Source organism: Camelus ferus, chromosome 3 (assembly GCF_009834535.1).
Source record: "Camelus ferus isolate YT-003-E chromosome 3, BCGSAC_Cfer_1.0, whole genome shotgun sequence".
Taxonomy (NCBI): Eukaryota; Metazoa; Chordata; class Mammalia; order Artiodactyla; family Camelidae; genus Camelus; species Camelus ferus.
The window spans coordinates 68,248,848-68,256,050 of NC_045698.1; the positions used below are offsets into that span (position 1 = coordinate 68,248,848).

The 7,203-nt window shown below is 32.4% G+C and overlaps 1 non-coding gene across 1 annotated transcript; it reads left to right on the forward strand.

Moving 5' to 3' along the window:
- The first annotated feature begins 6,411 nt into the window (after positions 1-6,411).
- Positions 6,412-6,483, forward strand: TRNAG-ACC. Its single transcript has one exon. It is a non-coding gene; the product is annotated as a tRNA-Gly (tRNA).
- The last annotated feature ends 720 nt before the right edge of the window (positions 6,484-7,203 follow it).

Sequence of the window (7,203 nt, forward strand, 5' to 3'; positions counted from 1 at the left end):
ATAGCAATGCCTATTTATACTCATATAAAAATTTTTATTATTCAAATTGTTTTAGCATACATTTTCGGTAGTGATGATAGTCCAACGAAACAAGTTCTACTTATTAAGATTCCATCTTGCAGCTGAGAGAACTGAGGCTCTAACAGCTTCAATGCTGACTATTATGTCAGTTATACAATAATTAATAACTGTTGGTGTGTGCCCCAGTAAAATCTGTCACAGAGTTACTGTTACGTTTATTTATTGTTATTGTATTCACTAAAATGAACTGTATTGTCTATTAAAACGACCTGTTAAAATCAGAACTTGTCACACTTTTCTACGCATACTTGCATATACTTAAATTAGAAAGATTCTCTATGGGTTCTGACTTTACTCTTCCGTCATCCACAAGTGCGTTGTGCCTCAAATATTAATCGCATACCAATCTTCTGCAGAGCTTGGGAAAAAAATGAAGATTCTCATTCAATAATTTTGGACTGTGCCGAAGTCCAAATTATATCTGCCTCTCTAACAAGTTCTCTGGTAATGCTAATGTTGTTAGTCCATAAACAACACTTTAGGAAGCAGGGCTCTACAGAACTGGTTATGATGAGTGCTGTTAAGAGACTAGTTCTGGTTCCTACTCAAAATCCTCTTCTGTATGTCCCAGATGGACCTATGCCTTCCAGTATGTGTTGAGAGATCTCTCACTCATTCTTTCAACCTGTTTTAATGTTATCATCAGTTTCTAAAACCTCTTAGCTACATAGGTTTTATTGTTGAATTTTGTTTTTAAGGGCTAAATAAACTGAATACTTTCCCTTTCCAGACATTTCCCTTACTTCATCTTCACTCAAAGAAATTTATATACATTCATCTCTATTGTTTTTCTATGCTAATAAAGGCACATAAAGCATTATATTTAGAGGTACACATTAAAATTTATTTATTTTACAAAAATGAGGTGATATTACACCTACCTCTCTGCATCTTACAATTTTCACTTAGTAGATCAAGATGGAAAAACTTCTATAAGAGTATCCTTTTTAATATCTTCATATTTCCCATAGTTTGGATATGCCATACTTCACTCAACCATTTTCATACAGATCAACACCCACCTTATTTCATTTTTTTGCCGCAACACAGCTACAATCCTTGTAGCTGTATAAGTGAGATATATCTCCATAGAGTATATTCACAGAAGAAATGCTGAATACGCACATTTTTATTTTAAGGAATTTTCAAGTACTGTGAAATTTATATTTCTACTAGAAATATATTACAGTACTTTCTTTCTTCTGTTAACAATCCATGTTGCTAATGAGTAAAAAACACACTGAATGCATCATTCATTGTAATGTAATGTCAATAAACCATTTATTTTGTATATTTCCCTGTTTCCAGAATTGTGGCCATACTATATTAAGGATGTTAATTCAGTTGCAAACATTAATCTTAATCAATAATAGGCATGTTAATTTTGTCTCTGGTGTATTTTGTGATGCAGTATATATTTTTAACAATACATAGTAAAATATATCTATCTTTATTTTTTCATAGCTTCTAGATTTTTTGACATTAAGATTAAATTTAAAAGGTTAAAATTCTTCCTAACCAATAGGATATTCTTTTAATCTCTTACATTTTAATATAAAAGGCTTAATTTTTACATTTACATTGTACTTTATCTCGTTTATTTTTATGAGTAGTATGAGATCATAATCTTTATTTTTTTCCTATTTAGAATGGCAGTTGGATCAACACATTTGTTACATCAGCCATTATATTCCCCCCAAAATTAGTGTACAACAGTGTCAAATATAAAATTTCAGTTATGTGTACACTGGAATCTATTTGTTCTTTACTTGGTTTCACTTTTGCATTTTCTATTCTTATACCAATAACAATTTCTTTAAAAATTCTGAAGACTATATTGTTGCAGTATTTTATAAGGCTAGTTTTCTATTTTTCTTTGTTATAATTGTCTTGGCTATTCTCAAAATTTTATTTTTCAAATAGAATTCAAAAGGGTGGGAAGGGATAAATTGGGAGTTCAAGATTTGCAGATACTAACTACTATATATAAAACAGATAAACAATAAGTTTATACTGTATAGCTCAGGAACTATATTCAATTATCTTATAGTAACTTATGGTTAAAAAGATAATGAAAACAAATATATGTATATTCCTATATGACTATGAAGTATTGTGCTGTACACCAGAAATTGACACATTATAAACTAATATATTAACAAAAATGTATTTTAAAAAAGAATTCAAGATCATTTTGCAGTAGTAAAAAACAATTCTGTTGTGATTCCACTGGAAATTGCATTAAATGCGTAATATAATTCAGAGAGAATTGATAATTTCATCACATTAATCTCCCTATCAAAAGCATAATATCTCATTCTACTGTTCAGATTTTATTTTACATTATTAAGATTGAGCACTGTTCTGTACAGATTGTAGTATTTGATGTACTTGACTTCAGCTCTACTTCTTTATTCAATGTTTGCTTTTTTTGTCATTTCATTGTTAGTACAGTTTTCTACTTCTATATTTTGCTGATTTATTCAAAAGGTGCAAATTACTTTTTTTATTTTTTCTTTGAAGATTTCTGCTTCCCACTATGATAGATTAGATTGTATTAGACCAACTTGCCCCTTCAAGCATTAAGTATAAATGTTGTAAGAAATACCAAAAAATAGCTCTTTAAAGGTAAGAGACTACAATTAAGAAAGCCCCAGAATTTTATGGGGTAAAGATCCTGGAGAGAAGATAAAAGTGTTGACAAGAGTCCAGTATTTTCTGCCACCTTTCTTTCCAAGTATTTGTTGATTAATAACAGTAGGAAACATAGTAAGCAAACATAAATAAGCTCTAAATTTACAGTGGTCCACTGGAGCCAAGGGAACAAATAATTGCAATTCAAGGTTACAACAGAGGAGAAAGACCCTATAGAAAAATGAGTTTAAGCTTCTATGCTGCTTCTCTCCTTGAAGCATTATTCATTTCTTTAAGTCATGGGACAAAGGCTAAGAAACTGAGGGAATACATATTTATGGTCTGAACCAGGTGTCAGCAGTCTATGACCCACAGGTTAAATTCACCCCAACATCTGGTTTTGTAAATAAAGTTTTATTGGAACAAAGACATACTCATTTGTTTATGTTTCTTTAATGGATGCTTTTGTAGTTCAATGGCAGAAGTGAGTAGTTATGACACAGATGATATGACCTGAAAAGCCTAAAATATTTACTATTCAGCTAATCACATAAAAAGTTTATTGATCCCTGGTCTTTGAACCAAACACTTTTAATTATAAAGGGGAGTTTCTTGATACTTATGCTAGGAAAAGGAGGGTAAGTATAAACAAGGATTGCTCTAAACAAAACCTCAGCAGATAGAATAGAACAGAAAAAAAAGAAAAAAGAAAAGGAGGCAATTTAATCAAATAACACTGCTCTGAGGAGGAAGATATTTTAAGCAAAAGTAAAAGTTTTAATTTAACTTAAACACAATTTCAATTAAAAAGAGAATTTTAAATCTATGGATTTGATCACATTTGAAAAGTTCACAGCCAGTATTGTTTCAGTTATTGTTCTGCCCTATTATTCCCTTCCTCCTCTAATGCAAATCCAGTTATGTGAATGACAGACCATTAGCTCTTTTGTTCTTTTCTGTATTTTCCTGGATATTTATTTCTATACCATCTTCTACTTCACTGGTCTCTTCTGTTTGCTATTCTGCTTTTAAACCCATTCATTAAAAGTTTAATTTCAGTTATTGTATTTCTCAAATTTAGAATTTCTCTGCTTTTCTATTTTTATAGATTCTAGTTTTCTGGTACAAATCTCTGTATTTTCCCCTCTTCTCATGAACATATTAATAACAGTAATTCAGAAATACTTATCTAAAACTCTAACATCTCTATCATTTCTGGGTCTGTTTCTTTCATCTGATTTTTTTTTCTCTTGAATTTCTGTCATTTCTATCCCATCTCCTGACAATTTTAGAAATCATTTATTTAATGACAGCATTGTGTTTGAAAAACACAAAATTTTCTCTTGCCTGCTGATTAAGACTCAGTCCAAAAAATTGGACTGAGGTGAAAGCAGTCTGGAGAGAGGTACAAAAACATTGTATTCCTGGTCTAAGAAGAGGCAACAGTCAAATTTTCAGTTCCCTGGCACTCAAATTTTCAGGAGCACAGAGAATTCCACATGCTAGGGCTGCTGTCTCACAGTAGCTCCGTGCAGAGGGACCAGCTGGTCCCCACCGAAGCACTCCAGGAGGAAACAGATAGACTCTCCCCTTGTGGGGAATGGGATTCATAGAACCTGAAGGCCAAGTTCTAACTGGAATCCATCAGGTCCTTTAGGTATTTACCTTAAACTTCCCTCCACTTTTCCTGAAGTGGTATCAAGCCCAGTGGGGAAAATAACCATACCAACTCTCTCCTCTAGGACTCCAGTTAAGCCTGAGGCCTTGCTACCAGCCTCTAAGCTTCAGTTTAACTTGTGTGTAGCATGAGAGAGAGAAAGTTGTTGGGTGGCAATTAATATAATGATAGCAGGACAGTATTGCCTCTTTCAAAATGTATTTAAAATAACACTATTTCTTAAAAAAGGCTTATTATTCCAGAAAATTCTTTTAAACAAATCTAACTCTGAGGGAAATTTTATGCAACTGAAATAAAAGCCTAAAATAGGCTCTTATTCTTTTATGGCAGTAAACCAAACAGATCATTAGTGGAAACATCACTATAATAACTTTTCTTTCCATACGCCAAATAGTTTTGTGCAGAACATAATTTTACTAATAGTACCTCCTTTTATGTGTACTCCGTATCGTCTATTGTAGAATCCATTCCAAAATAATTATGTGTTTGTACATTTAAATTTCAAAGGAAAAGTTATAAAAATAGAATCATTTCTTCTGTTTAGGCAGATATTTGTTGGTAGATTTTTCATATTTTTAAAAAATTCCACATGAGAAGATAAAAACATGATAGCTATGCATTTCTGAGCCAACTGACCGAGTTGGATAGGTATAGCAGTTAACATCATGTGGAGGATTTTACAGAGATATGTTTAATATTCTCTAAATTTAAAATGCTCTTCCCCCCAATGATTATATCATAAATAGAAATAAATAAATTATTAAACCTTCAGGAGTCTGCAATTCTCCAAGTGCTAAATATATTGAATTACTAGGATGCAGTTTCTTTTCTTGTTTTCTCGATTTCAAATGACACTGCACTGGCAGCAAACAAAGCTGAACCAAATTAACATTGAACAATGAAGAAAAATGAAGCTGGCATCTCAGCCCAGGGGATCTTGCCAGAGGAACACAGTTTCTTTCCCCATTCCTAAACTCATTCCACTTTCAGAGAATGAAATGGATTTCCTATTCCACACTAGTAAAAAGGGGGCTGAATTCAGGAAAATTCAAATGCTTGTGAGGAGAAATGCTAATTCTCATCATCCAAATTTAAATAATAAATGTCATAAGTAGACCTCGAGTACTATGATTAAAAGCTGTTATTCTTTAAGTTTATCAATACAAAATTTATGTGCAAGGTGGCAGGTGATTATCCGAGACAAACCCACGTTTGTGGGCAGTGCTGTTAGTGGGAGTCCCATGATTGCTCAGCCTTGAAGATGCACCTCACAGACTTCCCACCACCCACTGACTTAATTATGATCAGTTTCCACGTTAAAAGGACCTCTGGGAGATACTTCAGTAATCTAATTATACAGATGAAGGAATGGAGAACCGAAGAGAAGCAACTGAAGTACTTACTTCCAATCACCACTTAGTAGAGTTGGAGGAGATCCCACATTTCCAGATTTCTACTGACTTAGATTTTTATCCCCATTTACTAACAAGATATCAACTAATTCAATAGAAACAAATGTAGAAACAGTTGGAATTTTCTCATGACTGAGATGTCTCTGTCTCTATCTCTATTGCTATATATAATCTCATTCACTTTTAAGATATTCAGAGAAAACAATTATCCAACAAATTATGTGAAGGAGAAAAAAGGAAAAGTACCACTGTGACTTTTGGGGTATTTGAGAAATGAGAAACTTGCTGGGTGAAAATAATGAATTGGCCTCCGACACGTTAAGTATTAGGTGTCAACAGCACAGCATTTACTTGAGTGCACACTGTGGGGAAGAAAAACAAATACATCTCGATGTGTTAAAAGCAATGGATTTAACTTGTCACAAGGTCTTTTGAATGACTTAACTCATTCCTCTACACAAGACAAAATGACAGCTGGAAATTTGTGAGTAAACCTCAAAAACAGTGACAGTATTATGACACTGACAGATAAAATATAAGGTGGCTCTTAGGTGAACAGAAGTTTCCATTCATTAAGAAAAATGCATTTTTAAAGTAGATTGGGAGGAAGGTATAGCTCAGTGGTAAAGTGACTGCTTACCATGCATGAGGTCCTGGGTTCAATCCCCAGTACCTCCAATAAAAAGATAAGTAATAAACCTAATTACCCACTCTACCCCCCCCCCAAAAAAAACAAAAACAAAATAAAATAAGAAAAAAAAATTATTAAAAAAGCAGATTGAAGAAAATTTGTTATAAACAATCAAAACATACAAACACCATCTGAGTTTTATTAAATTCTAAATGGATTCAACTTTGTACGGGAGCTTGACATATGCAGTGACAATGCAGAAGATAACTATAAAAGGGATTATAAGATGTGCATTGGAATTTCCACAACTATTGTGAAACAGAAAGCGACTTTTCTGCTAAATGACAATAGATAGAGATTTGAAAAGAAATCTTTAAGCAATTTATGATTTAAATGTATTTGTCTTTCAGAAAATACAGTGTGCTAATTTTCTCATTTAAGGGCAAAGAAAGTTAAAATAGGGATGACATCAAAAATTTAATTCTTGAGCCATATAAATTCTTTGCCTTGAAATTTTATTTCCTTTGACTTAAAGTGATTTCAATTGATTTGAAATAGATACCAGAGACATTTAGAAATTGACCTTATTTCTTAAGTTAATTTATAAATCTTGCAGATTGTTTAGAAACTTTTTATTACTATTATAGAGTCTGTGAAAGATAAAGAGAAGCACTAAACATTATCCTTACCCTTGTAAAGCTTACATTCTCCTTGGGAAGGCAGGATTTACCAAATCAGTAGGATATATTTACTATCTTTATTAAGTC